This window comes from Desmodus rotundus, chromosome 1 (genome assembly GCF_022682495.2).
Source record: "Desmodus rotundus isolate HL8 chromosome 1, HLdesRot8A.1, whole genome shotgun sequence".
Lineage (NCBI taxonomy): Eukaryota > Metazoa > Chordata > Mammalia > Chiroptera > Phyllostomidae > Desmodus > Desmodus rotundus.
Window position 1 is genome coordinate 134689638 of NC_071387.1, and position 26498 is coordinate 134716135.

The following is a 26498-nucleotide window of genomic DNA, read 5'->3' on the forward strand; positions in this document are numbered from 1 at the left end:
TGCCTGTGAGATTTTACAGGACTTCCTACCAATGGGGCCTCTGAGATTTTCCTAAATCATTACCTCAAATATGACGTGAGTTGGTTTCTATTCAGCAACCAAGCTATTCCTAAGATCAAGCTTGACAACCAAAGTACAAACCCCTAGAAGTTCAAAATATCGATAGCTGAAAAAAATGCATTTAAAATTGGAAAAAAATTAATATAAATAAAAATGAGTATCTTGACGTGACTGTGGTTACTTGAAGTAAATGTTGAATATCATTATCAATATGTAGTTAGGTCCTGCCTGGCTTTATTAATCAACTCAAATTTTATACAAAGCATACAGTTGAAAGTGAATGGATGCTCACAATTAATACAAAGTGATTGAAAACAGCTTGCCCACGAGGATGCTTAAAACTTCCTCTGCATATATTTATCCTATATGGTTGCTTCTAATAATATTTTTGCCAATAGCAAAAATGTAAATTTGGGTTCCATCTATGTCAAATAATCACAGCTCCTTACTTTTTACAATAGTAATAGTGATATAGTAAAATTATTATATTAAGAATCATTTATTATTGAAAACCTACTAAGTGCCATGTCCTGAAAATCTCTATGTCATTGCTACTCAAGCGGACTCTCTGACGGATACTGTCACTGCCCACATTCACCAGATGAAGACATGGGGGGATCAGGAAATCTAAAAGATTAACCCATAGATTCAAAACTAAAGCATGACACAGCTGGGATATTGACCCAGGGCTGTATGATTGCAAATCCCATACTGCATTGCCTCCCAACACCACTGAGATTTCATGCAATTCACATCAATACCTTAAGAATAAAAATGAAGAAAGCATTCAACTAGCTTCCCGAGATGAAGAGAACAAATCTGGAAACATAGAGGTGTAGGAGATTTTAGAAAGTATCAGCTCCCACTCCACACCTTTTTTACAGTAATGATCAAACAAATAGATTGTATTAATTAAGCTAACATTTTGCTTTTTAATAACAATTTATAGTGTTTCTTTTGAAGTGGAAGAGTCACCATTGTTTTGAATGGGATGCTGTTACATAGACTGAAAGATTCTCTAGTAAAGATGTGGGGGGTGCTTAGCATAACACAGCGAGTTCTTGTCCCAAATTTGCCATATATGACCTTGAACATACCTAGTGATCTTTGCAGGGCTCAGTTCTTTCAGTGTAAAGCAAGGATAATTAATTTTACCACCTTGCCTAGGTTCTGTGAAGGTTAATGAGTTAATCGTGTGCAGAGTACATTCTGTAACTCTTTAATAACAAGCACATGAAAAATGTTCAATGCATTACTGAGACAGAAAGAAGGCTGTGTTTACTGTGCATGCGATGTAATGGGCTGCTGTAGAGGTTAGGACTAAATTCTTTCCTTTTTAGTATCAGTAGTGGGAGTCGACTCCTTCTAAGGACAGGAGCCTGCAGGAATGTTTGTGAGGTGACTGGAAGGCAGCATACCACTCAAAGTAAAAATTGTTTTTACAGTCAAAGTGTCCAGGTTCTAATCTTGGCTCTGCCACTAGCAACTAACACCAGAAAACTTTCTTCACCCTTCTGATCCTTAGACCCTGTAGCTGTAAAATGAGAACAGTAACATCTATTTCAGGTGGCACTTATGCCAGTATATGTAGCATACATTGATTATTTATCATATGTTAGGTGTCGTTTTGGATGCAAGGGGCACAGAGAAAGATAGAAAAGACTCCTTACCCTAAAAAAAAGCTTGCATTAAAAAAAGACAAAAAAATAAGGGGAAAATAAACAAACAAGATGGTTTCTAATAATAACAAAGACTACAGGGGGAACAATCAAGGCGTGGGGATGGGATATTATGTGGGGAAAAAAGTTCGATTTACATATGGTCAGGGAGGCCTGAATGATGTAAAGAAATAGGTCATGTGGGGATTGGGGATAGAGTGTTCTAGAAAGAGGGAACAATAAGGGAAAGGTTCTGAGGCTGGCAGGAGCTTGGCATGTTTGTAGAAAAGCAAGAAGGCTGGTGCGATTGGAGCAGAATTTGTGGGAACAGAGGGGAGAATGGCAGCTGAGAGCCATGTTATACAAGGCCTTCTGCTCCTGATAGAGTTTCCACTTTATTCTAAGCATTGTGAAACTCCACTGGAGAGTTTTAGCCCAGGAATGAAGTTTTACAAAGGTTTTTCTGGCTGCTGGTTGAGAACAGGTACACAGGAACACAAATGGAAATGAAGACTACTGCAGTGAACCTGATGAGATACAGTAATGAATTGAAGTTAGTGTAGTTAAGAGGTAGCTGTAAGATTAGGGGTGCATTTTGAAGTTTGAGTAGACAGTTTGTTCTGTTGGGTTATGGGAAGGGAGTGAGAGACAAAGAGGAATTAAAAATGGTGCTTAAGTTTGCTCCTGAGACTTGGAGATGATAGCTTAAAATAAATACCTACAAAAGTTTACCGATATGATAGGAAAAGGGAAGCCAGGCCAAATCCTCGATGAAAAGCAAGCAGGGAAAATATTCACACTGGTAAAAATGTAACTCGGGGAGGATCATACGAAGCAACTTTGAATCCTTCCAAACAAATATATACACCACAGTGGGCAGTTGTTTGTGAGAATGGATTGAAGGATGGAGATGCTAATTATGTAATGGGAAAAAACCATCAGCCATATATAACTTCTTCATAATTTGTATCTTGAATTGAAGTCGAAACTTCAAAACAAATAAAAGAACATATTAGTAAAGACAAGTTAGGCAGAAATTTTAATGCAAAACAAAGCAAGCCCCAATGTGATAATCTGGTATACAAAATATGGTTTATTTGGGTAGAAAACATACAGACATCTGCTAGCCAGGAGAATACACTCAGTTACCTGTCACTTCAGAGGTCTAGTACAAAGGGCCATAGATGATAATATGTGTAATAGGAAACCAAAAGGCCAACATATCACAAGTAAACAATTAGATTTGATCATGGATAGATGAAAAAATAATGACCAAATATATATTTGCAGTTTGCAATGTAATTGTAAAACAAATTCCAGAGAGAGAGAGAGGGAGAGGGAGAGGGAGGGGGAGAGGGAGAGAGATTATAAAAAGAAGAAGAGGAAAAAATACTGCTGAAATTTATTTCTACTAGATAAGAGTGCTCATCTCTCTCCACATAAGTGAGTCTGAAACATGAAACATGTCCCCGTGTTCCTGGGAGAGCATGGAATTAGGGAAGATAAAGCTTGTCTGGAAAAAGTTTAAGAGAAACCAAAAATGGTGCACAGAGTGAAAACTGAAAACATTCACTGAAAATCTGTTTCTGATTTAAAATTTTCCTAAATGTACAGATGAGCCAGAATTATGAATTCAACAATTTGATACATTTCAAGACAATTAGACTAATGCAGGAATTAGACGAGATATAGATGCAGGTGATGAACAGCAGTCCTGCCACACATGTAAGCAGACAGAACAGGGGAAAGATTGCTGTGCTGTGGGAATACCTTTGCTTACAGTATGAACATCCCAGAGCTTCCCTCAACACAGTCATTGTATTTTTCTTGACAAATGATTTACTAGTTTCTCATAATTTGAAATGGTACTATGGGTAAAGAGATACATGGATATTCTACATCTTTTATGGAATTAATATTCCTCTACTACTTGTGAATAGGAACAATATTTGCAAATAACAATACAAATTAAATATAAGCAGTTGAAAGTTCTTACTTCTTTTTCCTGAAAACCTAGAACTAAAAGTTTATAATACATCATTTTGTGATAGGAAAATTAGATTTCTCTGTACTATAAATTAAGTAATGAGGTTTCGTGGTTGGCAATAATCACAATTTTGGCTCGCAAATTGCTCTTTTACTTGTTATTCAAGAATATACAATAGAATTAAGCCTTGGCTGGGTAGCTCATATGGTTAGAAAATTGTCCTGATACAACCAAGGTTGTGGGTTCAATCCCTAGTCAGGAAAAGTACAAGAATTAACAAATGACTGCATAAATCAGCGGAACAACAAACTGAGGTTTTCCACCCCCTTCCTCTCTCTCTCTCTCTCTCTAAAAATCAACGAAAAAAAGAATATAGAATTATTGAACATTCTTGAGTAAGTGGCATAGGAGTAATGCTTTGGAATATCAGCAGAAATATGCTTTTTGTAAACTAGACATATATTACTGGAGGCATTGTCATTTATTTTTATTAAATAGTTTTTCACAGGCTCTTTCTTAGACTTAAAATAGCTATTATATCTTTGTGTTTCAAAGATATAATAGCTTTCAGTCAAGGACCCATTTACTCTGCTCAGGATCCATTCTATCAACGTAAGTGATTCTGGTAAATGGAAATGAAAGTTTAGTGTGTGCCAAAGATATAAAACTGTTTTTGCTTGTATCTGCTGCACAGATATTTTAATCTTTATTCAACTGAGGACATAGTTATGGTTCTTCTCATTGAGAACATTTTATGACAATCAAAAAATATGAGCAAGCCCTAACTGGTGTGGCTGAGTTCGTTGGGCATCATACCCAAAGCAAAGGTCTTGGGTTTCATTCCTGTTCAGGGCACCTGCCTGGATTGCAGGTTTGGACCCTGGTCAGGATACGTACAAGAGACAACTGATCGATGTTTCTCTCTCACGTTGATGTTTCTCTCCATCTTTTTCTCCCTCCCACTAAAAAGAAATAAATAATAAAATACGAACAACAATAAAATTTAATGTATTGTGTCTTGGAAGTGGCCCTGGTTCAGCCTAAGTCAGGAGCTGGTGTCTATATATGTAAATAATATATATGAAGGGTATGGGATAGATTGATGAGGAGAATGTTTTCCTGAAAATATTGTTTGAGGCAAATAAAAGGTGAGGATGAGAGGCAGAAGAGAGTAGAAGTTGAAGGAAGAGTGTGCATGAGTCCCAATCTGGACTCAGGGACCTGTTCTGACTGTGCCAGACAGAGAGGAATTTTCTCCACTTCTGTAGAAGGTGGTATGACTCTGGTCAGTGAAATGGAGGGAATGTACGGTAGCACAATCTTGACACCTGGAATTGGTAAGTAGGTTTTGCTGTGGGTAAACATGGGGGAGGTATGCCCTGGGAAGGGTAGTGTTATTCTTGGGGAATCGATGGTAAGCAGGAAGACCAAGATAAGGAACAAGAGAAGATGAGCCTTGTCCTACAAGCAGCAGCAGCAGTGGGACCAATCCAAGCATTAATATCATATAAAGTAGTTATTTAGCACCTGCCATGTGCCGGTCAGTAAACTAAGGACAGAAGATAAAGCAATAATGTGACGATTAATTCGGCTCTCAAACAGGGGAGAAGGAATAAACGTGGATGAGTATGTAAACACACATATATGTATGTATATCTGTGAGAACATAAAAGGGGCAAATAGCCTAAATTAATTGGGGGGGGGTCAAGAATGTTTTTTTGCAGTTTTTTATTAAATAACTAGAGGTAGAGTAGGATTTTGTCTAAGGGAGAATATTCCAGATAAAGAGAACATTTCATACAATAGAATACTGATATGAATGAGTATAGAGAATTTAAGAAATTAAAAGTCTGACTGGAAAGAGATAATGTAGTCTTTCCACCAGTGCTGCTGGTGGAAGGGTAAAAGTAGTTAAAGATGAGGACAGAGAGGTAGTCTGGTTCAGGATGATGTAGCTGTACAAACCTTAATAAAGGGAATGTCCTTATCCAAAGGGGAATTAGAAGCCACTGATTGGTTTTAATGCAGAATAATGATTTAGTTAGATTTGTATTTTACAAAGACAACTCTAAACGGAGTCTTGAGAATGTTTTGGGAAGAAGTTAGGGCAAAGAACCAGGAAGCAAGCTGCTTTAATAATAGTACCAGAGCAAAAGGATGATCAATGAAAACTCACATCACAGGAAGTATCTCATTGAGACTAGGCCACCCAACTCTATGGCCACCAGATACTGGGAGCCACCACTGCCAAGATCTGCACTGCAGTAACTTTAAACCATATCCTGTTTCTTTGGGCTACTCACTTTAGATTCAATGGCGCTTGGCTTCAGCCAATTTCTGAAGTCTCTTTCTTCAGTCTTCCTATTGACAATGAAGTCAGGGATAGGAATACAGATAAATGAATGGATTTGAAGTACAGCAAGTAGAATGAGTATGACTTAGTGATTGGATGTTAGGGATGAAGAAGAGAAAGTATCAGAGGAAAAGACTCAGCTCATGATCTTGGAACATTTCAGTGTACTGTGTATTTGCTTTGGGACAGCACAGTCAAACTTCATCATTTTTGTTTGCCCACTATGTGAACAGTAAATAGAGGAAAACCTTAAGATGGAAAGGAAATATGTGAGCAAACGAAGCAGATTTTTTTTTCTTTCAACTTATCATCTAGAGCCCAAGTGTATGAGCTGAGCTCAAATCAAATTGGATACTGCCACCCAAGCCTCTGAATTTGGAATTTGAGATTATTTGAGAGTGTCAAATCCTGAAAGAAATCATACATAAGAACTGAAACATGGCCTCTTTATTTAGAACAGGTTTTGCCAACCTGTTCACATATTTTGAGCTGGATAATTCTTTGTTTCTAGGGTTGTTGTTCTGTGCATTGTAGGGTGTTTAGCAGCATCCCTGGCCTCTACACAGTAGATGCCAGTAGCATTCCTCAGTTGTGACAACTGAAATGTCTTCAGATATTTCCAAATTTCCCTTGGGAGTGGTAAAATGATCTCTGGGTACTTGTGAGGTTGGCAAGAGTAGTTCTAGTGGAATGTTTGAGATGGGAGCTAGACAGCAGAGAGCTGAGGAAGAAGGTGGAGGAGAGGGCAGCCTGATAGTTAATATAAATTATTCTTCCAAACCGCTGTGCTGAAAAGTGGAGCTGAGCTATACAATGGTAACTCTAAGAGAGAAACATGAGTTTGCTTAAATAAAGGAGGAAAAAGATGAAGGAGAGAAAAATTAATATATGAAAGTCTCTGAAAAGATGGGAGAGATCACATTCTCACGAACATTACTCAAATCAAGCCTAAGAGCCATTGCTGGCTCAACTTTCCCCCCCCACCCCCGATTTGTGATGCAGATGTACAGAAACCAAAGAAAAACATTTAGAAACTTTTATCATAATTTGACAGGTATTTTATATTTGAATCTAATAACAAAAATTCTGACTTGCATTTGATACCTAATTTTATTTTATTTTTGTAGTTATTCATTGTTGAGTATTACACACACACACACGGTGGATTGGCAACAGGAAAAATCTGATTTTTTAAATATAATTTAAGAAACTTGTTCTAGAACATGGAATGATTAGATATATCATTCCACATCAAAAGAAGGAGGAAAGGATAGTGTAAGAAAAAGTAAATGTTACTGCCTTCTCTTTTCTTTGCAAAGTCTTCCAAACAGTCATCTGCTGAAAGTGAGGTGAAAAGTGGTTGAGTCAATGGTATGGGGGAGTGGAATTTGGAAAAACTACTCTGAGGTACAACAGGGCAGCCTGACCAGAGGGACAGAGAAAACGTGCATGGTTATCGAGGGCTCATTGGAGTTCAGATCCGTGTGTTTATAGTGCTGCCAGTCAAGATGCCCAGGAGGACTTCCAGAAACTGGAAGACTTTGCAAAGAAAAGAGAAGGCAGTAACATTTACTTTTTCTTACACTATCCTTTCCTCCTTCTTTTGTTTTAGAATGATTTATCTAATCATTCCATGTTCTAGAACAAGTTTCTTAAATTATATTTAAAGAATCAGATTTTTCCTATTGCCAGTCCACCATATAATCTCACCTTTAACAGGAACCTAATCAACAAAATGAACAAGCAAGCAAATTACAACCAAAAACACTGAAATTGAGAACAGATTGACAGTGATCAGAGGGGAGAGGGGAAGGGATAATGGGGAAAAAGGGTAAAGGGTTTGCAGGAACAATTATAAAGGACACGTGGACAATAACAAGGGAGGGGTGGAAACGGGGGAGGGAGGTGGGGAGGGCTGGGTGGTGGGGAGGGGTGGGAGGAAAAGGCAGAAAACTGTACTTGAACAGCAATAAAAAATGTAAAAAAAACATTAAATTAATTCACTGCAGAGAGCAAGCAGAAGCAAAAAAAGAGAAAGAAATGTTGTAGGTGGTAATACCATGTGTGAGCTAATGGGGGGAAATAAACCCATAAAATTGGTGAATAAATGCTAACATAATGTGGGTTCATAATAGGCTGGTAAGGAATTGAAAAATTTTTTTATTTTTTTCTTGTTTAAATTATTTCTTATTGTTGTTCAAGTACAGTTGTCTCCATTTTCCCTCTCAGTTCCCCCAACCCCAGCCATCCCCACTTCCCACCCTTGATCCTACACCCTTTCACTTTGTCCATGTGTCCTTTATACATTTTTAACATGTTTATTTAAATATATTACATACCATGATCAGTGTAGGTGCTGAAATGTTTTATTTTATTAATCCTTGTGAAATTAGCATTTTATTTTATTTTCTGGTTCTGTTCTGCTTATTTGTTTTGTTTTTTTAGAATCAGTTATCGATATATATGTATTTATTGCCATTTTACTGTTCATATTTATATCTCCTTCTTTTGCTTCTTCTTAAACAAGACCCTTGAATACTTCATGTAATACTGTTTGGTGGTGATGAACTACTTTAGGTTTTTCTTGTCAGGGAAGCTCTTTATCTTTCCTTCAATTCTAAATGATAGCTTTGCTGGGTAGAGTAATCTTGGTTGTAGATCCTTGCTTTTCATTACTTTGAATATATCTTGCCAGTCCCATCCAGCCTGTGAAGTTTCTTTTGGGAAATCAGCTGATAGTCTTAGGGGAGAGCTCCCATATAGGTAACTAACTGCTTTTCTCTTGCTTCTTTTAAGATTCTCCTTCTGTCTTTAACATATGTCATTTTAATTATGATGTGTCTAGCTATGAGCCTCTTTGGGTTCATCTTGTTTGGGATTCTCTGCACTTCCTGTACTTGTGTGTCTACTTCCTTCACCAAGTTAGAGAAGATTTGTGTCATTATTTTTTCAAATAGGGTTCCAATTTTTTATTGTCTCTCTTCTCCTTCCAGCATCCCCATGATGTGAATGTTGGTGTGCTTGAAGTTGTCCCACATGTTCCTTACACTATCCTAACAGTTTAAGATTCTTTCTTCTTCTTACTGTTCTGATTGGTGGTTTTTTGCTTCCTTAAATTCCAAATCACTGATTTAATTCCCAGCTTCATCCATCTACAGTTGATTCCATATAAATTGTTTTTTTTTTAATTTCAATTAGTGTATCTTTCATTTCTGACTAGATTTTTTTTTAAGCTGTTGAGGTCCTCACTGAGCTCTTTGAGCATCCTTATAACCAGTGTTTTGAACTCTGCATCTAGTAGATTGCTTATCTCCATTTTATTTAGTTCTTTTTCTGGACTTTGGTTCTTTCATTTGGGCCTTGCTTCTTTGTGTCCTCATTTTGGCAGCATGCCTGTGTTTGTTTCTATGTATTAGGTAGAGCTGCTACATCTTCCAGGCTTGGTAGAATGGCCTAATGTAGTAGGTGTACTATCGAGTTAAGTGGCACAGCCTCTTATATTTCCAAGCTGGATACTTAAGATGTGCCCACCATATGGTCTGTGTATATCCTCCTGTTGTAGTTGAGCCTTGATTCCCACTGACATGTCCAAGGTCAGCCACCAACTATGTTCTGACTGGGGTCACACAGCATAAGCTACAAAGAGATCTGCAGATGGCTGCTATTTATGCTGGGCTTGGGGGTGCCAGGATAAGGCCAATCAGTGAACCAAGGCTGGCTGCTGCTAGTGCCAGGCCTGGGACAACTCAGCAAGAGGTAGGGGGGTTGCTGAAGCCAGATGATGCTTGTTTGAGAAAATAAAGGAAAATCTGAAGCATGGTCCAAGATAAGCCATTCCTGTGGAAGAGTCACTGGAAACAGCTTGGGTGGGCCTGAAAGATGGATGGGGCAGAGCCTCAGGAATCACCAGGGTGGGGCAAAAAGCAACAGACATATGATGGAGTCTCATATATAGAACCCACCTGCCAGCTCTGTGGTTCTCTGGGAGAGAGCTGAGAAAAGGAACAATGGCCTCTGCCAGCACTTCTGCTGGGAGAAAGTTGCCCCTGCCAGAACTTGCCTTGATGCCAGACAATTCAGTTCCTCCCCATATGTCTCTGGTGCCTTTCTAGCTGCTGCCCTAGCAATGGAGCCCAGAAGGAGTGAGTCCAAGTAAGTCTGTGTGTGGGCCCTTTAAGAGGAACTACCTGAGATTCCAGTAGTTCCTGTCTTCCACAGCCTCAACTCCTGCTTGTTTTTACAGCCAGAAGTTATGGAGACTTACCTTCCTGGCACTGGAACCCAAGGGCAGGGAACCTAGCAGGGCTGGGACCCCTCACTCCTGAGATATTCCTCCTGATTTTTATCCACCACATATGTGTGCGTGACCAGCCCATTCCGAATTTCTGTCCCTGCTGCCAGTTTCGATGTGTTCTTTTCTTTAATTCCATAGTTGATTTCTTCCTTAATTCCATAGTTGTCGGACTTCCATTCAGCTTGATTTCTGATGGTTCTGCATGGTGGTTGTTCTATAGTGGAGCTGTAATTTTGATATAGGTGTTCAAGGAGGTGTGCTGTGTTTACTTATGCTGCCATCTTCACTGGAAGTCCCTGATTCACTGAAATTGGCATTTTGACATAAGTAAACCTGAAGTTTGAGAGATTGAGTACGATTGTAGATATGTGGTCAACAAGAAATAAAACTAGTGCCAGAATCTAGATTTCTGCTTTCCTGTGTGTACTCTTTTTTATCTATATAAAAGCATTTTGAAAAGACACATACAATTCCCATATATTGTGATAAAAATAAAGGCACAAGTTCTTTTCAATGAGAACTTCTTCAATTTCTGTGAGTTTTTAAAAAATATTTTTCAGATTATTCATTTTGTTTACTATTTCAAATATAAAAGGAACTTGGGAATTAGCTCTGAGGCATTATATTCGTTGTCTTCTAAGAATGCTGCTTTGCAATAGATTTGGCTGCCATCCCTCTGGTATACAGTTAGGAGCACAGAATAATTATAATAACAAGTTGTATTTATATACTGCTTCAGTTTCCTAAGTACTTGCATGAACATTATGTTATATGAGCCTCATGACAGCCCAGAGATGAATAGATTCACTGGCACTTTGTTGTATTCATGCCTGTCATATTGATATTGGTCAGGCACATTGCCCTCATTCATATAGTTGATTAGCTGTGAAAAGCTTTAACCAGACAAACAGAAAGATACAAAGTGAAGAGAGGTTTAAGTGTTATTTGTAATTCTGAATTGCTTCTTTTATTTGGTTAGATTCTCAAAAGTTGCCTTTTGCCTCTTTAAGAATCAGCATTATTTACTACATATTCTTATCTAGTTAGAGCTCTTATTAGTTATATGGTGGTAACTGAATGAATATTTAAAATTTAAAAGCCATTTTCAATGTATTCTTTGTAAATTTGGAGCACTTTATTTTATTTTATTTTTTATTATTCAAATATAATTTTCTCCCTACCACTCTCCCCTGCCCCACCCACCTCCACCCCCCACTGTCAATCCTACCTCCCTCTGGCTTTGTCCATGGGTCCTTCATACAAGTTTCTTGACAACCCTTCTCCTTCTTTCCCCCCTTATCCTCCTCCCCCCACTCCCTTCTGGTTACGGTCAGTTTGTTCTTAATTTCAATGTCTCTGGTTATATTTTGCTTATTTGTTTTGTTGATTAGGTTCCACTTGTAGATGAGATCATATGGTATTTGTCTTTCACTGCCTGGCTTATTTCACTTAGCACAATGCTCTCCAGTTCCATCCATGCTGTTGTGTAGGTAGGAATTCCTTTGTTCTTTCTGCTATGTAGTATTGCATTGCGTAAATGTACCATAGTTTTTCATCCACTCATTTACTGATGGGCACTTAGGTTGGTTCCAGCACTTGGCTTTGCAAATTGTGCTGCTATGAACATTGAGTGCATAGGTTCTTTTGAATTGGTGTTTCAGGATTCTTAGGGTATAATCCCAGCAGTGAAATTGCCAGGTCAAAGGCAGTTTCATTTTCAGTTTTTTTGAGGAAATTCCATACTGTTTTCCACAGAGGCTGTACCAGTCTGCATTCCCACCAACAGTGCACTAGGGTTCCCTTTTCTCCACAACCTTGCCAGTACCTGTTGTTTGTTGATTTGTTTATGATGGCTATTCTGACTGGTGTGAAGTGGTACCTCATTGTGGTTTCAATTTGCATCTCTGTGATGGTTAGTGATGCTGAGACATCCTTTCATATGTCTCTGGGCCCTCCTTGGAGAAGTACCTATTCAGGTCCTTTGCCCATTTTTTGATTGGGTTGTTTGTCTACCTGGAGTGGAGTCTTGTGAGTTTTCAACTTGTGAGTTTTGGGAGATCAGACCCTTGTCTGAGGTATCTATCACTGGCAAATATATTTTGCCTTACAGTTGGTTTCCTTTTTATTTTGCTGATGTTTTATTTAGCCATGCAGAAGCTTTATTTAAATAAAATATTTAAAATCTAAGAAAAAGATATTCTGGAATTTTGTTTTTCATTATATAGGAAGTCTATATTTACCCCAAAATTTAAAGACTATGGAATTATTGCTTAAAAGATTGCTTTTCAATATTAGTCACAGTATTCAAAGATTTTAAATTTGCATTAAAAGGAATAAAATGATAAAGTTATTCTTAAACATAGTTTATTCTTTCTATAAAATTCATAAACAATGGGTATCTTTATAACTAAAATATAACAATTTAAAATAAATCCTGTTGAAATTTCATTTTACACAGAAATTAACTTTTTAGTTTTCTCACCTTTTTAGTGCAGGTTCTTAGTAACAGTAAACAGAAAATTTTTGAATTTTTATTTGTTTCATATTTTATAGAAAAATATGGTAGAGCAGAGTGGTTTAAAAAATCAATCTCATTGCTCCCTTTGATTATTATTATAGTATGGTCTCATAATCTTTGTATGAAATTTATAATATAAAAAGTGGCTAACCAACAGAATAAGAAATGTTGATTTATTATCAAAATACTGCTTTCATATTTGTGACTTAATATTAAATATACTTTTAGCTGTGTTGGGAAGTTATTTTCCCTATAAAACAGTGTTAATAAATAACATTAGAAAGAAACAATTACTTATACTTCTAAATTAATTATCTTTATAATTAAATTATTTAGACTTTTAAAAAAGCATTATTTCCAAAACATTATATCATAATATTTACCCTAATGTACTGGTGATAGTTCAGAAAAATATTAAAGAGAATTTAATATGCTTGGTAAACAGTTGTTATTTATCAAAATTGTGTTTAATTGTTTATAGGCAGAATATATAATTTTACCACTTTGAATTTTATTAGAAATAAGGAGAAAGAGTTAAATTTTAAGCATTACTAAAACTGAAAACCTTTTGGTAACCTCTTAGAGTCCTGCTAGTTGGTGTGAACTGGACTAAGAGATATTTTAATTGAAAACTTTAGCTATGCAGTTTAGTGTCCGACCCTCAACATTTGATAGAAAAAAGATCTAAGGTGTCATGAGGCATGAATAATGCCCTAAAGAAATAGCAAGTAACAAATTATGTCATAAATTATCTCAATATACCCTCAATTAGTTATTCTTATCCAGATTTATATTTATAATAGAAAATGGTAATACATTTGGGTTGAATAAAAATTCCATATTTGATTTCAGTTGTGGTCAATGTTTACAATAAGACATTCATTCTTTCTGTATACTTTTAAATTCACATAAATTAATAGTGATTTTAAAGAGCTTGTGAAAAGAGATAAAATTGTGCCCTAAATCTTTCTATTGTCTTTGAAAATATTTCTCTTGAATTCATTAATAACTTTAAACAACTTATCCTTTATGTTTAACCAAATGGACCAGACCTTGTATCTACAAATAGACACTGGTGTTTGCATGTCAATTACATAAGGGGTGGTAACCTGGACTTTGAAAGATGAAATGTTTTTAAAGTTAGGAGATAAAACTATTATTGCTTTGTGGATAATGTATATAAAATACAGCATTACGAATATTTGGGAAATATATAGATAAAAAATTAGCTACTGACTTATGCTTTTATTCTTTTATTTTTTAAAAAGTGTAAAGGAACATTGTGAGTTCTCCTTAAAGCATCTGATTAATGTCAAAATTTAAACAATGCAGTGAATATTTAGGGTCAAAATTGATTCCATTGATGTTTTGTTACTTATTTCTCTAGCTGTAAAAGAGCAGATGTTTGATTCATATGAATTATTTTAATAGTTTTCATTAGGTTTTTATCTGTAGTTTGTCGATGCGGTTCTGCAGATATATTCAGCCATCTGTTCTTTGGACCTGTGCTTCAAGTGACTTACAGGAGTGTATTAATTTTATTAGATCAGTCATTAATGCAATCAGAAGTTTGTTTGCCCTGGATGTGTTCCAAAAAAGGCAGACTTCATCAATAAAAGCCATCCACTCTCTTGCTAAATAGCCTTTTTTTAATACATATAATTTATCCTATTTAGCAGTCAAGATTTTGAAAAAGTATTATTATAGTAAGGTTTTTTGTTTCTAGACTTTAAAATTCATTTTCCTCAGAGCTTCCATGAATAATACTCAGAAACATGCATGTTCAGTATTTTTGAGGATTTGCTCTTTCTGGCAAAAGGAATAATTTTGTATTTTTGTTATCATTTTCACATCTATCTCTGAAATGGCACATTGTGAAACTTCTGGGGAAAATACTATGTATTTCTGACTGGAAATTTTAAATGTGTGGCATGTAATATTTATTATAAAGGCAGTTTTTCAAGATCTAGGTTCTACAAACCAGCAAACGAAGCACCATTAGAAATAGCATCAGCTCTCTCAGCAGCTATGCTGCTTCCTGGATAGGTAAAATTAATTCTATCTTTCAGAAACTCACTTGCAGCACTGAGAATAATCTTAGGTCAGGCATTTTGCTTGTGCCGCCCAAATATCTCAGTTTTCTCTAGCTTTTAGGTCATTCTTTGCTTTAGAACTCTAAGGTGATGCCTTTAATCCCCAGCCACTCACTATGGGAAGTCTCATTTGTGTGAGTTTCCGAGAAGCTCACCTTACTCTGCTTAGTCTGCTGTTGTGCTGTGCCCTGATTCCTACCTGTTATTCCCTCTGCCCCTTAAGATAATTGTTCTGAGCTCTTCAAGAAACCAACCTATTATAAAGGACATGGACAAAATTGGGGGGGATGGTGGGGGTGGGGGAGGGAGGTGGGTTCAGCTGGGGTTGGGGGGAGGGCAGGGGAGAAAAGGCATACAACTGTAACTGAATAACAATAAAAATTAAAAACAAAAGAAAGAAACCAACCTGAACACTTCTCAGACTCCTTCATTTCCCCCAACATTTCACTGACACAAGGCTGCTTTGAATGAATTGTTACTGACTGAAGATTGGTTCGGGAGTAACAGAGAGGATCCTAAGCAACCGTATAAAATAGAATGTTAAACATCACTGCCTTAAAAGGTCATCAAGCATTCCTGGCTGGGAAATTTCTGAAACTTCACTCACCCTAATCTCAGGATCTATTTTTACATTATCTAAAATTAATGGATGAAGGTGCTCTGGTAAACAAATCATTAGTGTAGGCAGCTAGGAGTTAATAAAAGAGAAGGGAAACAGACTGGCTGGGCCTGATTCAGTCTGGAAATTACACTTAAACAGAGTTAAGTCTGTAAATTACAGCTTCCAACAGCCCAGGGGATACCTGAATCTTCCCCCAAGGGGATTAACATCCCTCTGTCTCCCCAGCCCCCCGGTTGGGAGGAAGGACCAGCTTTCCAATCTCCCCAGAAGCCTTGCTGGACCACTCACCTGTACTGCTGAGGGGTAGGAATAACCAATAAAGGAGAAATTCCTTTGCTAGATGCACGGACAGCAGGAACAAGATGGTGACCATACAGAGGAGGTACCTAGCCTGGGAAAAGGATGGGATTGGATGAGGGCAATGCAAGCCAGGAAGATCTAAAAAATAGATTGGATAGGGGCAGGATCCGACGCAAGCCCACAAAGAGCCAGAAAAGAGATTGCTTAGTTTGAAAGAAAGCTTCTTTCTCCCAAGCCTGAGGTAATGTAATCAAAGCTTAATAAAGGCCTGTCTTGGTAGTATGCATTTGTTCATCCACAGGTTCTCTCTTCCGTGTAGCGGTAGGGCAGGCAGCTACGTGGCTGCTGAAGTTTCTGTGGGCTCCAGACCTGGGCCTCCGTGTGGCAGCCAGCGCTGGCCTGGCTGGAGCGTAGCCAGGCATAGAGACTAAATTACCTAGATGGGGACAGACTAATCCGCGCTGCGTTTTGGCATGGGCTAAACTGAACCACGGTAGCTTTGGATGCCCTGCCGATTCCAGGTAGTGGCACATCTCTGGACCCTGGCCCTTCTTCTGGCACAGGTGAAGACAAGGCTGGATTTGTTCCACAGCCAGAAGAAGCTGCGCCACCTGGTCATCAATGAGGCACCAGGCACCTGGGGGCAGTCCTTTGTTTCTACTCTAGTAAATCTTACCATACACATCTTCCTATGCGTCGGTCCCCAAAATGCCTTTTTTTTGTGACCCCATGGAGGAACCTTATTTCCACTGGCAACAAAATGAGTTTGTTTGGGGTCCTCACACTTTAGCATCAGTGAAGAAATAGCAGTAACTTTGGTATTCATTTCTTTCATTCATCAAATTCTTAAATTCTTAAGCAATGATCCCTCATTCCAATCTCTATAAATTATAAAGATTTCTTTTCCCTCTGTCCCAGAGCAAGTCCTTGCACTTTTAGTATATAAAGAGAGAGTTGCGTTTCAGAGAGTTGCACAGGCTGTGGTATGGAGCAGATACGATGTGTAGCTTTGAGAAATTTGCTTAACTCTCTGAGCTTCTGTTTCCTTCTTGGCACAGCAAGAAAAGTATATAACTTTCAAGATTGTTGAGAAACTAGAAATATTGAATGTAATGTAAAAACTCAACAGTATGACTGCCTTCCTTCTTAGCAGAGGTATCATTTAGTAACTAGAAATACATTTTTGTATTCCTATATGTTATATTCCTAATTTTCCAAAGGTACAGGGTGTCCTCATGTACAGTAGAACAAATAGTGGACCAGCCCCAGGGGCTTCTCTAGCTGAGAAGTCCCCTGTGGCAGCTTCAGTTCATGCTCTTTGACTACTGAGAGCCAGTTTGTGGTCTTTACATGAATATACCCACTCTGACTCCAATATTTTAAATTCCTGTGGAAGAATTAGAACTTTTAAATGTATCCTCTTTATAAATAACCTTGATTGTCTGCCTCTTTCTCTTCTCTTTATAACAGTTAAATTCCTACTTATATCTCTTTAGCTTGGTGATTTTTAATTACTGTCACATGTAAATTCTGGATTAGTTAATCCCACCAAATGGCCCCTTAAGATTCATGTATATTATATTTAAGCATTAGCCCTGCTCATGAGACAATCCTAGTAATAATATTTTTGCTCCATCCCTGATACTGAGTCTCAGTTGACCCCAATTTTAAGCCTAAATCAGGATTTAGGATTGAATGACTCATAATTGTTTCCATTTGCCTCTGAGCAAAACCTGGTTAGCTCACTTTGTCTTACTTTATATTCACATGGTATAGTTTTGCCAATAATTTTACACTAGTTGCCCCAATTTTCCATATTAAAAATTAGATATTATTTAAGGGCTCATATAGACATTTTTTAATGAATATGATTAATATATCCTAGAAAGTTTCCTTGGATTATTATTTTATCAGTTTTTTGGTAAGCATAACCAATTTTTAAGAGGTAACCATGAAAATTTGGTCACAAATAAATAAATTTCTGAGTAACTCAGAAATTATGGAGAGATCAGGCTTCTGTACCTGGGTTTTTCCACAGGGGAGAGTGGAGCGCTCCTCTGCATACAGAAGCATTGACCTCTCCTCTACTGCGAGCAGTTCACCGGGATGAAAATACTAAAACCCAATGGCGTCAGTCGTGGGAGCCAGTTATGCATAATGTTCCCAACTCTGAGTTTAGTGATATCACATTCTTAGCTAGAAATTGACCGTATGATATCTTGAAATTGGCAAAAGCTACAAATCAGGTGCCTTTGTTTTTAATGCCCCAGTCAGCCCGTTGTTTTCTTTCATCAGCGTGCCACAAACCCTCAGCAGTAGGCGTGTGAGATTTCTGGGACTCCTTCCTTAGGAACACTTCCTATCTGCTTTTAGACGGTTTCTGCAATAACTTTTCCAGTTCCTGCTGATGACGAGTGAGAAACTTCAGAGAGATATTTTAATGAGAATTTCCCAAACTTTTCTGATGCACGTAGAGTATTTTCAGAGAGGTAGTAAATTAAATAGCATGGTTTTGTATATTCTAAAATCCCTTAACTGTTAAAATGATCGTAGTTATAATTTGGATTAAAGGAGGTTACCACATACATGTGATAGATAGAATTAGTCAAGACTGAGAAACTGTTTGCATCAGCACATATCAGAGAAAGTAAAAGGTCCATGTAAAAGTTTCCTTATTTTCCTTACTTTGACTCTTTGTTAGTATTGAGAAAAATATATGTGACTTTCTATTAGTGTAAACATGGTTCCCAGGATCCCTTGAGTTCTTGTCTCTGGCCACCAAATTGTAGCAATAGTTCACAGGTGTGAATCTACCTGCAAAAGTTCATAATGAGTTGTATTTAACTGAACCCATGTCCAACATGTGGATATCACAGGCATACCAAGGAGTTGGTGCTCATTCAAATAAATATTCTTGAAATGTTTGCCCAATATCTTTTCAGGTGGATAAAAGGGGGCACTGAAGACAATTCCAACTTTCATGCACCACACATTAAAACAAAATCTTATTTTTTTTACCAGTTTAATAATAATTGGAAAGCCAGTTGATGACTTTTTTTTACCCGTGTGTGTTTCAAGGAGCCTCATGATATTGACCCAATCTTCCTGAGATGAATTACAATTCCACTTTCATCATTTTCATTTTCAGAGATATTTTTTATTGCTCTGTATAGTTTTTAAAGGGAACACTGATACTGGAATGAGATTTTCTCGATTATTTACTAGTCTGGTGACTTTGGAAAGTTATCTAGACTTCGGTGACTCAGTTTTCCCTTGCACAAAGTAGGGATCATAAAACAATACAGCGTCAGGCAAATCTCATTATATAATTAAGAAATGATTAAACTCACTACAGTGCTTAGCATTTAGCAAGCATACAATGCAAAATATGATAGTTACAGCTGGGTGCTTGTGCCGGCTGCCCAGTTAATCTGTTTCACCTGATGCTGATTATCACCATGTCCAGGTGCCTCGGCCCTGCTGTCTCCTGGTGGCTGCAATGACCTCTGTGGCTCTCTAGGGAAACTAACTATGCATACTGCAAAAAAATTGTGGGATAAAGACATTTTTTTCCTACCACTTCCCTTCTCAATAGGTAGATGTTCCCAGGAAATCTCCTTCAATTTTCGATTTTCGCTAGAATTGCCTCTTCACTGTTTTTGTAACTCTTCTCATGACATTTGCTCACTCACTATTGCTCCCATAACCATTTATCTAATTCTTACTATCCCTAAAAGTATAACTCAAGTCCAAATTTTCTTGAAGAAAATTTATTTATTTATTTAGCTTCAAACTTGATAAACCTTTGTCTTCATCAACAACTTGACACCTGCAGTTAATTCTCTGCACTAGTACAGTCTCCTCCTGCAAATTACTTCTCTCATTAAACTGTAAATCGTTTGAGGGGCACACCTTATCTTAATTTTTTGAGCTTGCCTGTTACTTAGTGTAAGGTCCTATACATATCTTTTTGATGATGAAGAATTATACATAACATACAACATGGGCCTATTTTTATTCAACATTTTACTACGAAACCTTCAATGTACATTAAAGTTTAAAGTGTAAGGCAGTGAGCCCATATATCTAGCTGGCTGTATAATCGTTGGACATATTCATTTTCTATAACATTCTTTTTTTTTGACTTGACTAATTTTTGAAAAGTTTTAAAGTGAAGTATCAAATTTGGAGACATTATTATTCTTTATTATAAAATGGTTAATATTGCTTTGTAAATCTTTTCACATTTTCTAAGTTTCAGAACATATAAAAACATGTATATTTTAGTGCACAAATCTCAGTTCCTATGTACATTTCATTGTCTAGATTTTTAGATCTACATGCTATCATATATAGTTTTTAAGCCCAGCAAAATAGTAATTTTTATCTCTGTGGTGGTGCTACATATTTATAAATGAAATAATATTTTATATGGAGTATGTGTAATATTTAAAACCAATTTTAAATGCATGATATTCTAATTATAAAGAAATGTTTTGTTCCACTGAAATAATAAAATAACCCTAGTAGATTTGATGAGTACAAACTGGTGAATAATTAAACTATATATTAAGTAAGACATGTCTGATTAAATATTGATTGTGCTTGAAGTTTGCTTGTTTAATCCATGGTAAATTTTGTATGTAAGGATTGCTGTCCTTTCTTATTTTTTTATTGTTGTTCAAGTACAGTTGTTTCCATTTTCCTCCACCACTCCCCCCATCCCACCAATCACCCCATCCCACCAATCACCCTTGACCTTACCCCCCTTTGGCGGTGTCCACGTTAAGGACTGCCATTCTTAGAGACTTTACCGTAACTGCCTTGACCAACTTAAGACAGGGGGTTACCCAAGAAGTGTAAGTTCCAAAGCACTTTTTGCCTATTCATGTTTATGAAATTTCAGAGTTATTCAGAGAGAGTTTTAACATTTATCTCATGTATAATTTAATTTATACTCTCCTTGAGGACAGATACTCTGGGTCATTCCCAATGCTTAGGGTGTTCACAGTGCCAAGCTGTAATTAAAAATATGGCTGTCGAATGAATACTGGGAAGAAAATAGAGCATTCTTGCCTTGAATTTGCCCCCATTTTAATGCAATAAATATTTATTGAATCCTCAAATTGCCGGGTAATAGGTTATACTGAGGTTTGGCCTAGTTTTGCAATATACACGAGAAAATATTTTCTTCCTCCTGCAACAAATCATATAGTCCTTTTTGAGAAACACCTTTCAACTTTCTATGCCTAGAAGAAAGGGAACTATCTACTTATGCTTTTTTTTTCAATAGTAGTCAAAAGACAAGCAAAAATTTAAGTCTATTTTATGGTATTTTCTTAAATAACAGTGAACATTTGGGAGACTATTTAGTTATAGATATCCATGGGAAATTGGTGCATTGCAAATATTGTTAAAATTCCCCAATGCAAACCAAGGGAAGGAAAGTGTAATGTTCAAATCAAGTGTATTTAAGATTTTTGCTATGGCAGGTACTTTTACTGTTACTGCTGGAAGGGAGGGAAAATATCACTAAAATAAATTTAATTATAAACATATAATTTCATAATAGTTTTTATTTTATTTTTGTGTGTATATAGGTGAGGTGCATAAGTGAATACAATTAGAGTAATTATCAAATGTGTTTCAGACACTCAAACACTGACTCTCCTCCTGCTAGTACTTGAGGAACATAAAATACTTTGTTCAAATGTTCCTGTCCATTTCTTGAGAGTTGTTAAGGAGGGAACCAGGAAACTCCCTGATTCTATTTTCTGAAATGCTTTCTCTTGTTTTCACGGATTCCTTCACCAATTTTCCCTATTAGGTTAGGTCCTCACCTTCATAAGAACAACGTTCTGTAGAAATTTCCTTTAAAAAGTCAGTATTGTTGAGCTCTCTGTGATGGGACATGGAGTTCTGTTCTCTTCTGTAGTCCATTTAGATATTGCTTCCATTTTTCTTCTTAAGAAAGAACACAAGAGCTGTGAAAATGGAGTATGCCAAGAACATTTGGTCTGGAGGACATGTTACAATAACAAATACTACTTGAGCTATAATAGAGGTGAAGTCAAAACTAACTTTAGTCCTACATCATTTATAAAATTAGGGTTGAGTCCAGGTTCTAAATCTGGCAATAGCACTGTGACTGGAAGTGTTCTACGATGATCGTGCTTCCTAGAAACCAGTACACAGAATAGGATATTCTTAAGAAGATCTCATATTTAGTTGTCACAGATCAATCATTGGGATAGTGGAATTGGTAATGATGTCATAAATGTGACCAATGTATATGTGTATAAAAGCATTGATAAAACTAAATATTAATTCTTTAATTAATTAACAGAAATAAATATCAGTAAGTATTAGAAACCTATTAATTTAAGAGGAGAAATTGTCTAAAAACTCAGCATTTCTTCTTATACATATTACTTTTAAGAAGTTTCTCTGGGTGCCACAACTAGCATTAACATATATAAAATACAACACTTATTTTAATAACATTTAGGAAGTTTACCTATAAAAACATTAATCATGTTTAATTCATAATAATAATAATGAATTTGAATTTAGAATTGTTTTTCAAGGTCTGTTAAAAGCTTTTCTCCCATTAATATAGATACCTTCTTACTAAAATTTTTTTATTAAGGAAGATATTGAAAATTCTGGCAATTTTAATGGAACTGTGTTTTACAAGTAATAAATATCTATTCATATACCATCATATGATTTGTTTTACTTAAGTACACGTGGAGATCTAAATGAGCAACTCTCCATGTTGAAGAGTGAAGCCTGTCCTTATAACTGCAGACTTCTTGTATGTGAGTTCAGATGGAAACTTCCAGTTTTTGATAAGTAAACCCAAAATAAGCTTTTTCTGAGACAACTGGACTGAAAGGTTTCAGGATCAGTAAAATTGCCTATATATTTTCTTTCTATTCATACCCCAGGCTTCCATCACATTTAAGGTTGGACTCTTTTGTAAGCAATATGTTGATACATCGAATAGTGGAACATACTGAAACACCTCCTGAGAGTCAATGCTTTTTATGAACATTAGTGAAAGTCAAAACTTGTGGAAAAAATATCAGAAATATTAAATAACTTTACATTTCCTTATTCTTATCCTATACTTATGTTTTTATATTTCCTATTAGTATAATTTACTACTTATTTGTATCAAAGTATCCATAAGTATTGTCAGTGGGCATTTTAAAATATAATAATCAATTTATGTTGTTTGTATAATTTCATAGTTTTTAAAGGTTAATGCTTTGTGAATATATATATTTAGATATCATTTGTGGTATTCAATTTCCATTCTTCTTATATTTGACATTGTTCAAAATAAAAATTCAGTTTAAAATAAATGAAATAATCCATTTAGATATTGCTTCCATTTTTCTTCTTAAGAAAGAACACAAGATCTGTGAAAATGGAGTATGACTTTCAAAAATTTACACAAGTCCTGCAAGCCAACAGCGATGTAGGGAAGATACAAGTTAGACCTGCACTTCCTAATAGGAAACGCGGCTATTTGAAATGCGGCTGGTTTGAACAGAGGTGTGCGGGAAGTGGAAGATGAACACAGGATTTAAACTTAGTCTGGGAAAACGAGTGTACAATATCTCAATAAGTTTGTATAGATTACATGTTGAAATGATAGTTTTTGAATATTATTGGATTAAATATTTTAATCTCAAAGTTAACTTCACTGTTCTTAATGTGTATATTAAAAAGTCTCAAATTACCTATGTGGCTTGCATTATATTTCTATTGTACAGGCTGAGTTAGTACAGCACCTGATGGTGTCTTACATGTGTTTTACTCACTGATGCATTAGTGAGTAGTGTCATTATTCACTAATCAATCAACTTGCAAAGACCTTTTCACTTTCATGTTGACTTTGAGAGGAAGTCCAGGTGATGAATTATTCATTTTTAGTACCGAGGAAGCATTTAGTGAATCCCAAGAGGAGTGTTGAGCCAAGGGCAGTTTTAGGTAGATGGGCGTCTGACATCTGTTTCAGTCTAAGCATATATCCCTGTATCTCTCCTATCACCCAGCTGTAGATTTACTCTCGGAAACTGCCATTGCTTTCTAATTTTTATAGAAAAAGCCATGTTGTCTAAATCATGCTAAGCTTTTTGTTTTTGTTACGGCTCATTTTCAGCTGTATTGAGATATATTTGATATGTGACATTGTGTAAGTTTAAGGTGTATAATGATTACCACAGTAAGGTTAGTCACGTAGTTACAATTTTCCGTGTGTAGTGAGAACTCAAGATGTACTCTCTTGACAACTGTCAAATATACATGACAGTATTGTTAATTACAGCACCATGCTGTACATTATATCCCCCCAAACTTACTGTCTTACAACTAGAAGTTTGTACCCTTAGACCACCCTCACCCTCCCTTCTGCCCCAGCTCCTGGCAATTACCAATCTTCTTTATGATTTTATGAATTTGGCTTTTTTGGGAGGGAGATTCCACATATAAATGTACAAGTGAGATCATGTCATAGCTGCCCTTCTCTGACATTTCCATAGCATAATACACTCAAATTTCATTCATGTTCTTACAAATGCCCAGGTTTCCTTTTTTATGGCTGAATAATACTTGTGTATGTGTATGTGACATCTTATTTCTTTATTCCTTTGTCAATGGACACTTAAGTTGTTTCTATGTCTTGGCCATTGTAAATAATGCTGCAATAAACATGGAGGTGCTTATACTGCTTCAAGATAATGACTTCATTTCCTTCAGATATATACTTAAAAGTGGAATTGCTGGATCATATTGTAGTTCTTTTTTTATTGTTGTTCAAGTACAGTTGTCTTCATTTTCTGCCTACCACTCTCCCCTGCCCTAGCCATCCCCACTTCCCACCCCAATCCTACCCCCCTTTGGCTTTATCCATGTGTCCTTTATGCATGTTCCTTGACAACCCTTCCCCCTTTTCCCCCCATTACCCCTCCTACCTCCCCTCTGGTTACTGTCAGTTTGTTCCTAATTTCAATGTCTCTGGTTATATTTTGCTTGCTTTTTTGTTTTGTTGATTAGGTTCCACTTATAGGTGACATCATATGGCATTTGTCTTTCACTGCCTGGATTATTTCACTTAGCATAATGCTCTCCAGTTCCATCCATGCTATTGTGAAGGATAGGAGTTCCTTCTTTCTTTCTGCTGCACAGTATTCCATTGTGTAAATGTACCACAGTTTTTTTATCCACTCATTTACTGATGGGCTCTTAGGTTGCTTCCAGCACTTGGCTATTGTAAATTGCGCTGCTCTGAACATTGGGGTGCATAGGTTCTTTTGGATTGGTGTTTCAGGGTTCTTAGGATATAATCCCAGCAGTGGAATTGCCAGGTCAAAAGGCAGTTCCGTTTTTAGTTTTCTGAGGAAATTCCATACTGTTTTCCACAGTGGCCTCACCAGTCTGCATCCCCACCAACAGTGCACTAGGGTTCCCTTTTCTCCACAACCTCACCCGTACTTGTTGTTTGTTGATTTGATTATGATCGCTATTCTGACCATTTAATTATTTGAGGAAGCTCCAAACTGTATTCTATAGAGACTGCACCAAATTTACATTGCCACCAACAATGAACAAAGGTTCTCTTTCCTTCACACACTTGCCAGAACTTTTCTCTTTTTGGTAATAGTCATTCTAACAGGTGTGAAGTGATAACTCATTGTGGTTTTGATTAGCATTTCCCTGATGGTTAGTGATATTGAACATCTTTTCATGTACCTGGGCCATTCAAATATCCTTTTTGAGAAAAATGTCTGTCCTTTGTTCATCATCCTGTAACACTCATAAAAACTAACTCAAAATGGCCTAAATATTAAGATAAAAGACCTGAAACCACAAAACTCCTAGAAGAAAACTTAGGGGAAATATCTTTGATATTGGTCTTGGTAATATATTGCTAAGATATGCTTTTGGATATGACATCAATAGCACAAACAACAAAATAAAAAATAAAAAAATGGGGCCACATCAAACTAAAAAGCTTCAGCATAGCAAAGGAAACAATCAACAAAATCAAAAGGCAACCTATGGAATGGGAGAAAATATTTGCAAACCACATACCTGATAAAGGACTAATCTCCAAAATGTGTAAGGCAGTCATACAACTCAAGAGCAAAAGGAAAAAAAAATCCAATTCTCACTTATTTTTGACACAATATTCTCAATATTAATATTTTTGATAATTTTTTGATGCTGTTGCCTTCCTGCCAATGTAATACCCTGCCCAAGGGAACTAAAGCATTTTCCATTAAAAAAAATCAAATGGCCAATGAAACGGAAACTTATAGAAATGAAACTGATAGCAAAATCATGGGTAATTATCCTGGCCAATTTGACCAGGGAAAATGATTAAAATGTTAATGAGATTAACAATAGATATGTGGAAAACCTGGGTACTCTCTGTCAGGTACAGGCACTGATGTGTCTACAGCTGTCGGGAATAACACATTTGGCTAGTTAGCCCTTCATCACCATGCTGGGAAGATGAATAAAACAATTGATCCAACTATGAATGTCCTTAATTTAACTATTCTGCTGTTATAATGTCTATAACTCAATATTTATTTATT

General features: G+C 36.5%; 1 protein-coding gene across 5 annotated transcripts in view; it reads left to right on the forward strand.

The window, feature by feature from the left end:
- The window catches only part of LOC112307160 (uncharacterized), a 748094-nt gene that overhangs the window by 383394 nt on the left and 338202 nt on the right, over nucleotides 1–26498 (forward strand). The window contains exon 6 of one of the 5 annotated variants that reach the window (XR_008425123.1): nucleotides 21856–23507. The exons of the other annotated variants lie outside the window; for them this stretch is intronic. The gene's annotated coding sequence lies outside the window, so the exon portion shown is untranslated. Of the gene's footprint in view, nucleotides 1–21855; nucleotides 23508–26498 lie in introns of those variants that run through there. 5 annotated transcript variants of the gene reach the window in all.